The sequence below is a fragment of the Harpia harpyja genome, chromosome 15, assembly GCF_026419915.1.
Source record: "Harpia harpyja isolate bHarHar1 chromosome 15, bHarHar1 primary haplotype, whole genome shotgun sequence".
Taxonomy (NCBI): Eukaryota; Metazoa; Chordata; class Aves; order Accipitriformes; family Accipitridae; genus Harpia; species Harpia harpyja.
The window spans coordinates 20,336,686-20,348,037 of record NC_068954.1 but is presented as its reverse complement, the minus strand read 5'-3'; the positions used below and the strand labels follow the sequence as shown (position 1 = coordinate 20,348,037).

General features: G+C 41.6%; 1 long non-coding RNA gene across 1 annotated transcript; it reads right to left on the bottom strand.

Annotated features, from left to right (window-relative positions):
- Positions 1–8,313: 8,313 nt before the first annotated feature.
- LOC128151921 (uncharacterized) lies at positions 8,314–11,105 on the bottom strand. Its single transcript, XR_008238499.1, has 4 exons — positions 11,010–11,105; positions 10,520–10,601; positions 10,292–10,365; positions 8,314–9,360 (listed from the first exon to the last, which is right to left on the bottom strand). It is a non-coding gene; the product is annotated as an uncharacterized LOC128151921 (long non-coding RNA).
- Positions 11,106–11,352: the final 247 nt, after the last annotated feature.

The window sequence follows — 11,352 nt, the reverse complement described above, 5'->3', positions numbered from 1 at the left end:
CCAGTAATATTTCTTTACCTGAATTTAGAATACATGAGATTTTGAATATGTCAGAATTGTTAGGGAATGCTAATATCCTCGTACAGGTAATTTTTCACACAAAATTTTGAAATACAGCCTTAATGAAACACCTGAAATATAATTCACTTCTAATATAGACTGGTGTCTAAAAATGAAACAGAAAGCCCAGATAGAGTGTAATGATAGTAAAACAGTGTTTGCAGAAGTTGTACTGTCTTCACAGAGATATCCATGAAGCACTGACTTTCTACTTGTCTTTCCATGAGGAAAAAGCACACTTTGCGTAAAGATAGATAGCTACCACACAGAATGGAGAGCAAGGTCTCGCTTCATTATTATCCAGAGTACTGATCCTGCATCATACTGCTACTGTCTCAGGTTATCTTCACATTTTACTTGTGCTTACTTGATGCTCAAAGAGGTTTCACTTTGATTCTGATGGAAGTTTTTATATGATCATTTTTTAACTGTATGCATGAATATACACGAACATAGCTAAAATATATGGCCAAGACAGGTTATTCTTTGATACACGTGAGCTCCCTGTTTTAAATTACCTGCACATATGCTTATTTAGCATAGGTCTAACCATCATTCCATATTTAGAGCAATCCTACAAAAAGCAATGGAAAAAGCAGACAAGATTAATGGACAGACAGGTAGGCAAAGAAGACATATGGCCAGATAAGGTGCATCAATAATTAGAAACAAACCTCAGTAAAGAAATAAAAAAATAATTACCCCCCCAACATATGTCTGTAAATTATTGAGCTATTCTGTATTTCTCATGATATAAGCAAAAACTTCTACTGCAGTGTAACTTTATCCTTACCACCCAGCTATAGTGCTTTTCTGAGCCAAACTAATGTTACATAGCTTTGATTTGGCAATCATTCCTGGTCGGTACATTGGTTCACCTTCAAAAAGATGACATTATGAAGTCTCTTCTCCCGCTCCTTTTCAGGTCAGGCATATTCTGAAAAACAGAGTATAAATCTGTGCTGTCACCAAGAATTTTAGTCTCTCACTAAGCAATTAAATCTTTGGCAACTGCTGATCATGTAATCACAAATGAGATAGGCATATGGAAAAAGGTATATCTTCAAGTGAAGCATCCAGGATTTGTGATTGTTCAATACAGATTCTGTGTTCTCACCCACCACACCTGCCAATTAAATGAACTTAAAAGTTACTGACACAGTTGAAGGGGGAGGGGGGAAAGTACCACAGAAAAGATAATTAATGTAAAGGGGAAGGGGGTTTTGTGAGATTTCAGAAAACAATATCACATTTAAATTATTTTCTTATGTAAATCTATTCTAAATTGTATGGCTAAATGAGGAGGTAATTGCTTCCCAAAGAAAATGGCATTTCGTATTAAATATTTTATATATATACCCACAAACATAATACATTTACATCTGAAGTTAAATACATGACACTGAAACATTTTAGGAATCTGAACAATAGACTTCCCTAAGCTCATGTGTAAATCTAAACATCTCTTACAGATTCCTTTTATAGGCATTTCAGCCATCCTAAACTTTTTGATGGGCAATACTATGTTTATAAACATGCACAGAAGGCAGCTGAAGTGATCTAAATTATGTCTTCATTAAAACCTAGTTAAGTTTAATAGAAAAGGCATAATGATCTTATCATTAACCAGCATCGGCAGTAATCCATTGCTAAATAAATACAAATAAAATTAAAAAGGCAAGCAGGTTTTAAACCATATCTAAGTTTATATCACAGCTCAAGTGCAGACCTGATGCTTGATGTGTCTTCTGGTAATAGCAACATCATCCTTCAACCAAATGTTAGTTGTTGAAATTGGAACTGCCTCTCACACCACTTCACCTGCTTGACAGCATCCCAATGAAGATGTGACTTTTCCATTTTGTGATTTTATCTCTTCATGCACATATGACATAATATAACAATAAGTTCTCATTTTAAACACTTCTGCTTTCCTATTTAAGAGAGTAAATGCCTGGACAAAAATTGTAAATTTTCATTAATTTCTTTCCTTTAGGTTTTTCCCTCCATACAAACTGTCTTTATAGATTATCTTGCTCTTGATCTCAAGACTAAATTGAACACCCATACTGCCTCTTCTACTATGAAAATATTTTTCTGTCTTCTCTCCTCTCTGTCTCTGTTCATGTCCCCGTGCCAAAATCTGGTTTCTTTGTTCTTCTACTGGAGAGAAGCATCCTTAAAGTATCAATTATTATTGTTTATCAACAAAAACCGGTCAGGATAATTATTTTCCTCTAAGCTAAATGGTATACAGGTAAATGAGGGATTCTAAAATACAGCAATCCAATAGCAAACTTGCAACTTTGTTTATAGTATGTACCTAGAATGTAAAATCCCCAAGTCACTAGCGTCCGACTATAATATAAAGCCATAAATGGTTTGATAAAGGAGAAACAAAAGGTTTTTTTAAAAACAAATAATAATTTTATTGACTAGGATAGACTAGGCTAGGCTAGGCTAGGCTAGTTCAGTTCCAGTTCGAAGGGACCCACAACAATCATCTAGTCCAACTGCCTGACCACTTCAGGGCTGACCAAAAGTAAAAGCATGTTATTAAGGGCATTGTCCAAGTGCCTCTTAAACAGACAGGCTGGGGGCATCGACCAACTCTCTAGGAAGCCTGTTCCAGTGTTTGACCACCCTCTTTGTAAAGAAATGCTTCCTAATGTCAAGTCTGAACCTTGCCTGATGCAGCTCTGAACCATTCCCACATGTCCTATCACTGGATCCCAGGGAGAAGAGCTCAGCACCTCCCTCTCCACTCGCCCTCCTCAGGAACCTGTAGAGAGCAATGAGGTCACCCCTCAGCCTCCTCTTCTCCAAACTAGACAAGGACATTCCTTCCAGCCCTTTCACCAGCTTTGTTCCCCGCCTCTGGACATGTTTGGGTACCTTAACATCCTTCTTAAATTGTGGGGCCCAGAACTACACACAGTACTCAAGGTGAAGCTGCACCAACACTGAATACAGCGGGATAATCCCCTCTTTTGACCAGCTGGTTATGCTGTGTTTGAAGCCCCCCAGGATGGGGTTTGCCCTTTTGGCTGCCAGGGCACACTGGTGACTCGTATTGAGCCTGCTGTCAACCAGCACCCCCAGATCCCTTTCTGTAGGGCTGCTCTCCAGCCACTCCTCTCCCAATTTATACTTGTGCCTCGCATTACTCCATCCCAGATGCAGAATCCGCCATTTGTTCTTGTTAAATTTAATGCCATTCATGCTTGCCCAATGCTCCAATCTCTCTAGATCCCTCTACAATGCCTCTCGTCCCTTGTGAGAGTCAACATCACCTCCCAGTTGGTATCATCAGCAAACTTGCTAATAGTGCATTCAACTCCTGCATTGAGATCATTGACAAAAATATTGAACAGAACTGGCTCTAGAATTGAGCCCTGAGGAACACCGCTGGTGACCAGTCACCACCAGCAGCCAGATGTAGCCTCATTCACTACAACCCTTTGAACTCTGCCCTTCAGCCAGTTCCTCACCCAGTGCACCATGTACCTGCTGATCTCACAGTTGGACAACTTGTGCAGAAGGATGCTGTGAGGGACAGTATCAAAAGCCTTACTAAAATCCAGAAAAAACGCATCCACTGCCTTCCCTTCATCCACTAGGCAGGTGACCTTATCATAGAAGGATATCAAATTAGTTAGACATTGAGTTCTCAGGTATACAGCCAAGAGCTGGTTTTGAAATTTGAATTCATTTAATTTAACGGGTACAGAAAGTAGGCAATCAGAGTTATACTTGAGTGCCACTGTAGTAGGACTAGAAACCAAGCTCAAAAGACAGCAGAAAGCAAGGGTGTTTTGGGTTTGTGTGGTGGGGTTTTGGTAGCGGGGGAGGGGCTGCAGGGCCGGCCCCTGTGAGAAGCTGCCAGAAGCTTCCCCGGCTCCAAGTCGGACCCGCTGCTGGCCCAGGCCGAGCCCGTCAGTGACGGTGGTAGCGCCTCTGGGAGAACAGAGTTAAGAAGGGGAACCTGCAGTGAGTAGGGGGATCGGAGTGTGAGAGGAACCCCTGTGCAGACAGCGAGGTCAGTGAGGAAGGAGGGGAGGAGGAGCGGGGGAGGAGGGGATGCCCCTGCAGCCCGTGGGGAGACAAGACGGCAGGCTGTCCCCCCCCCAGCCCACGGAGGGGAGCGGGGGAGCAGATACCCACCTGCAGCCCAGGGAGAGAGGAGCCCACACCGGAGCAGGGGGATGGATGCCCCCCAAGATGGCCGGGACTCCATGGGGAAGCCCACGCTGGAGCAGGCTGTGACTGAAGGACTGCAGCCCGTGGAAAGGACCCATGCTGGAGCAGCTCGTGAAGGACTGCAGCCCATGGAAAAGACGCACGTTGGAGAAGCTCGGACTGTCTCCCATGGGAGGGACCCCACGGTGGAGCAGGGGCTGAGTGAGGAGTCCTCCCCCTGAGGAGGAAGGAGCGGCAGAGACAAGGTGTGAGGAACCGACCCCAACCCCCATTCCCTGTCCCCCTGTGCCGCAGGGGGGGGGGTAGGTAGAGAATTCGTGAATGAAGCTGTGCCTGGGAAGAAGGGAGGGCTGGGAGGAAGGTATTTTAAGATTTGGTTTTACTTCTCATTATGCTTGTTTTGATTTGATTGGTAACAAATTAAATTGATTTTGTTTCTTCCCCAAGTTGAGCCTGTCTTTTGCCCGTGACCATAAGTGGTGAGTGATCCCTCCCTGTCCTTGTCTCGACCCATGAGCCTTTCTTTATATTTTCTCCTCCTCATCCCACCAGGGCCGGGGGGGATGGGGAGCAGGCAGTGAGTAAGCAGCTTCGTGATGCTTTTGTTGCCAGTTGGGCTTAAACCACAACAAGGGGTAAATACATGTAGTTCACTAGACTAGCAGCTCAGTTTTATCTCTTTTTGTGGCTCCCTTGGGAATAATACTATAGCACTATCACAACGCAAAGAGTGTTATTGGACACAGTCCACACATCTGATTAATGCATATCTTCCAGACATGTATCTGAACTTGATGTGAAAATAGAAATGGCAATTCCTCCATTTTTCCTACTGGTTTGATCCACTGGTTAATCAACTACTGTGATAATACCGTGCCTCATTTCCCACTTTAACTTGTCTGGTTTAAATTTCCAGTCAGTTAAACTAAAGACTCTTTAATGTCTAATATTTCTTCTCTATGATGGCACTAATCCCCAAGGATCAAGTCACTTCTCATTCATTGCTGCACTAATGGAGCCAGGATGGTGACAAAACACGCCTCAGACTGAAGCCAGGTCATCATCTGTGGAGTTCAAAGGAGGTCTGCTGTTCAAACAAAACCAAAATTACCCTTAGGTGAGAAGAGGTGATCTGTGATAAACTTAGGAGCCATTTATCTGACCTGTTGACCAGAACTGAGCCTAATGAGAGAATGTTATTGTGAACTTTCAGAGAGATTTTGACTCTCTACCACTCTCTGCCAGAATAAGCCCATTCTTACCTATATTCGGGAAGATTAGTGCATTTTAGTCAAGAATTGGCCCATCCTGATACCAACATACTCCGTGAAGTACAAGGACAGATAAGCATCTCCTTCTGCTTTATCCTAGCTGGCAGCAGTACATGTCTCCCAGGAGCAGTTCATGGGCGTCCTTCACCCCCTTGTAAATAACCATTTCCGAGAGCACAAAAGATTCATTCTCCATAATTAAGACCTAATTCAATACCCGCTGAAATCAATGGAAGTTTTTCCACTGACTTCTGTGTGCTTCAGCCCAAGCCCTGAAACCGACAATCATCTGGTGACATTTGTGTTATATTAACCCAGCCTTTAGGAACTATATTGAGGTCTCCAACTCATTTCACATAAGCCACCAAACAGTAATAATTTTCAGACAGTGTCAACCTGACCCAGATTTGAACTGGCAATCTGGAGCTAGAAAGCACTATAATCCATTACTAGCCCCGTGAACCATCTGGTCACAATATCTCAAGCAACTTATATGGTACTTAGTAGCTGAGTAGTTTACTGAGACTTGTAGAGTAAAAAACCAGAATGTGTGTATGTGTGTGCATGTATGCATTTAAATATAGCTAAGAATTTCTCTCATCGACAGAAATACTTATATCTGACACCGATTTTCTGTTCACTTATACAAACTAGTCTGCAATTAAAGAATAAATTTACGAGTTTTATATTGGAGAGACAATCAGTAGGAAAAAACAAAAGGACCTAGGGTAAAATCCTAATTAAGGCATTGTGACCAACTACAGTCAGGCATACAGATATTTTTGCAAGAATCTCCAGCACTATATGTGTGTGTTTCTTTTGAGTACATAAGCACTTAGCCAGATACATTTTTTTTTACAATTATACAGGATCCTGTTTTGCTTTTATAAACTTTTCCCACCAAGAATTGGGCTTGCTGGTTACACCCAGAATATACTAATTCTTGCCACCATCTCATGTTTATATTTCACAGAAAAGACAATGGATGCAGTTTTCCTCTGTTTTGCACCTTAAACACTCATCTGTATTTACGTAAAGTGAGTGTCAAAGGCTGCTAGGTTAAGTGGTGCTACTTTAAATCCATTTTGCAGATGTCTAAATGACTAAAAGGTGCACGCCAGTGAAAAATAAGATCCAGAGGGAGCTTTGTATGAGGACATCTTGGACCATAAGTTTGTTCATTAAAGGTCATCTTTCAAAAAAAGTATTTAGTCTTGAAATATCAACCAGAAACATCTTCATATGATTCAATGTATATACTTTAATATTTTAACAATCTGCCTGGTCTCAAAGCCACACTTCATTTAAGCTATATTTTACAGTAGCAGTCAGGGTCAATTTATAGAAGAGAACTCATTAACAATGTGATAGACATATGAATATAAATGCACCACAAGAAACTCAAACTAGAAAAGCACAGACAGAAAGGCAGTACATTTACTGAAGTCTCATCTTTAAACTGGCTTTTTAAACTGGCTTTTACAAACTTCTTTTACTAGTGTTATAATGACAGTTTAAAATTAAATACTGATGCTGATGGCAGTCAGAGGGTTTTGCTTAATGGATGAACATGTACCTGCATATTTTACTACAAAAATTTTAAATAAAGGATCTGAATTTCCATCTTAAATAAAAGAAGCTCCTAACATTTGTCCAACATCCTACATTCTTCCTCTTGAGTTCTCCACAGTAATGTCACCGTACACTGCACACGGGTTATCCACAAGTACGTAAGAATAAGATTTTTGATATGCCTGACTTACAAAATAGTTCAAGTGCTAATACGCTAATTTTTCTATTCATTGATCCAGGAAACAGCAACAAGAGGTAGGAAATAAAAGTCTTGATTTACACCCTTACCACTTGTAAGTTCTCTCTGTGCCTAATCAAAGATACTTGATACTCATCTCCTTAATTCTGCAAATACTATCTATGGCAGCTATCTCTATCAGTTTGTTTGCCATCCATCTGCCGATGATGAAAAGATCCACAACATACTAAGCAAGGTGAGATCTGTAGAGAGAAAAGAAAGCATTGTAACTAGAATAAATGATGGCAGGGGGAAAACATTTTTGCAAACAAGTCATTCTTCAGGACTTGCTGAAGGAAAGAAGCAACCCCAGACTCAGATGGAGTCAGCCTCTGACTCTTAGGTGGCAGAAGGATAACAACTTTGGGTTACACCTCAAGTGCCTGCTCATAAAAAGCAAAAAATATTTGAGTGTGAGAAAAGATTTAAAGATGTCTTGTCATCAGAATGTTTACCTGCTTCCCGGTCAGACCTCATTTTTAACAATATTTGAAAGCATAATACATAGTCTTGGTGAAACTACCAAGGCACCAAATAAAACATTCATACACTGGGATACAGTGAAAAAGGAAAAACATATCTTACTAAGTTGCTGAAATAAAAATTCTGCTTGAATATTCTAAGAGAGCAGTTGATATGGGGAAGCCTCATATTTCATACTCTCACAGATTGCTAATATGCTTCAATTAGCCTTAGTGTATTTATTTCTGTGATAAGATACAGTAGGATATTCAACAGAATCCCTTTATATTACAGCTTTAAAATGTATTTTGAAAACAAAGAGAGACAGAAAAGTAGCATCTTCCTCTTCTTAAGGTTTCTCATTGTTTTAGTACATACATACAAAATGCATATATAGCATTGGGCAAGAACCAAAGTATTTTTCACTATCACTTGCTGTAGTATTTTGGTTTATCTCCATTTTTATTATGAAGACAAGAATAGGGCACTTTTAGTATAAGGCAAGGAGAATTATTCATAGGTAGAATGCCTTTATTCTACAGATCAGCAAATACTTTACAAATATTAATGAATTTTCACGTCCGTATTGAAATATTTTTTTCTATTGTACAGCAGAGAAAAGAGGCAGAACAACCTGAGATGTCTCACTAAAGGTCACCCAGCAAGCCAATGCCCTAGCTAGAAATAAAGGCCCTAGGTAACCTAAGTCCCAGTTATATATGCTAATCACTAGGTAAGCTTCTGCCAGGAGATTGAGAGAATCAGTGAGAGCCATGAGTTTAGCAGACGCTGTCGCTTACTAAGGCCTGACTTCTGTGGCATTGCTGTGTCAGTCAGTGTTGCATCCCTGAAGCTATACCACCTGGACCTGTAGCCTTAAAGAGAGCAGTGAAACTAGACTATTGGTGTGTTTTGGTAAAGGAAGCTAGCTTTGCCACTTTGGTACCAAACATGACTTTGCCAATGTTGCTCTATTTACATTCAAAACACCTTTTTGGTTGTGGTGAGTTGACCTTGGCTGGCCTCCAGGTACCCACCAAGCCACTCACTCTATCACTCCCCCCCGTCAACAGGCTCAACTTCACTCATAACTCTTCTACCTCCTCCCACTGAGTAGGGCAGAGGGATAGGGAATGGGGGTTGTGGTCAGTTCATAACACTTGCCTCTGATGCTCCCTCCTCCTTGTGGTCTTCTCCTGCTCCAGTGTGGGGTCCCTCCCGCGGGAGACAGTTCTGCACGAACTTCTCCAACACGGGTCCTTCCCATGGGCTGCAGTTCTTCACAAACTGCTCCAGTGTGGGTCCTTTCCATTGAGTACGATCCCTCAGGAATGAACTGCGTGGGTTCCCCATGGGCTGCAGGTCCTGCCAGCAAACCTGCTCCTGTGCAGGCTCCTCTCCAAAGGCTGCAGTTCCTGCCAGGAGTCTGCTGGAGCACAGCACGGGCTCTCCATGGGCTGCAGCTTCCTTCTGGGCACAGTCATCTGCTCTGGCATGGGGTCCTCCATGGGCTGCAGGGTGGATAGCTGTTCCAGTGTGGACCTCCATGGGTTGCGTCTGTAAAGACTGTTTTCCTGATCGAGTCCTGAACTTGTTTCAGCTCAGTGTTTGTCTGAGCTTGTCGGGAACAGTAAAACGTACTGGTACTCTATCAACAGGTAAGATTTCTCTATCATTCAGTTACCTTGACCCACAATTAAAAATCAGGTATGAAGGATATTCTGTATTTTTTTTAAGATGCCATACTCAGATCAGTAACACCTGTCTATCTACATAAGTACACAGAATTATTCACGATAGGCTTTGACCTACCAGAATTAAGTATACAATAAAGCAGTTCAGGATATAACACCACAAAGGGTTGCCAATGGTCACATTTCCACTCTGTCCAGTTTCAGAATCATGCAGATACAATCCAGTTCACATCAAGGAACCAGATGTGTGTTAAAAGAACATTGTTCCAGCCCTAATTATCCAAGCTAAGAACAAGGATATGCCAGCCTGGGACCTGCAGAGTTCTTGTGTTTCTAGGAACACTTTGAACCCATGTATTTGTTCTTCACTGGTCTCCTCCTTAAGCTTTGTCTCTTGAGCTACTTTGGACATCTACCACTAGGAAAACCCAGACTCCTCTGAAATACATTTCACTTTTGACACGGACAGTGACATTGTTCTACTGGAAAAAAACCACAGCCAAAAAGGAAAGGAAGAGGAAGAGGACAAAAGCTGTCTGAAAACCTCAAGATGCCAGTTTTCGTAAGTTTTCAGATGTAAGGCTGAACAATTTACCCAAATGTCAGTTGAGCTGGTTGATTCTGAGTTCTGGCACCAGGATCTCTATGTCTCTTAAACAGCTGAGTTGTCACATTGGGACCTCTGAGATAGAGCTGAGGTAGCGCTCTGGGACAGAGCTCAGAACTGGACTGGACGGCAGAGACTAGTCCTGCCAAATCTGCTACAGAGACAGCTGAACAAGAAACCAGGTTACCTGAACAAGCCCAGAAGACTGAAGTATGGTGGAAAATTAAATGGGTCTCTGTCAACCGCATTCGGCATCCACATCTAATGTCGGCAAGTGAATGAGAAGGTTGAAAAATTGGAAAAGTTTCTGATTAGAGGTTAGATGATCACAGTAGTCCTTTCTGGCTTTAATCTTTGACTCTATGAATAAACAATGAGAGCATTTAGAGTGCAGAGGGAAACAGGGAAACCTTACCAGCAGGTGCTCAGTTGGGTTAGCAATAATATTCACTGCTGGATATCCTTGCTGGTCGGGGTCCACTGTTAATTGGATGGTGCTGAGAACACAAGGATGGGCAAGAAATGATCACATTTCACTTGGAAGCCTGTGGAGGGCTATCACCCATTGCAACTGGGGCACCAGGAAACTTTTAGCAGAGTTGGCAGCCAGGGCTCACAGTTGACAGCTTCTGTGTTTGAGGGAATTAGTGGAGATGGGTGAGTGCTTTTTTTGGGTCTGAGGGAAAAAGGTGAATGGTACTTTAGGAAAAGCTGTGAGAAATGTATTTTTGCTGTTGATGCTTGCTGTGCTTGTGGCTGCAGTATATGCATCTATTTATTGTAATGCACTTAAAAGATTAAGCAAACTGTATAGCTATACAATTATTAGGGAAGGTCATTGCACTGGGGATGACTTTTAGGATCCATGCATGCTGAAATGTAAGCCCACTTAAACATTCACTTACTTTCACATTGATGTCCGTTCCTCTTGATGTTGAACTGAAAAAATTCCATTTATATAAAGATGCAGTTCTCTTGAAGGTCCAGTCCTTGCACAGGAATCACAATAATGCTGAAAGCAATGTGCAATGAGAGGAAAAGCTCTTTCTTTCAATAAGTTGACTCCATTTGCATGTACTTTTTAAAGTAATATGCAGTACATCTTTACGTATATAGTATTGGTACGGGAGTTCCCTATGTAATTTGCTTGTGCAAGACCGGTATTTTGTAGGGAAAATAAAAGACAAAGAGAAGGGTTAAAGCAAAAATGGAGTGTATTGCATTCCTTTTTGGCATACGACTGCAGCC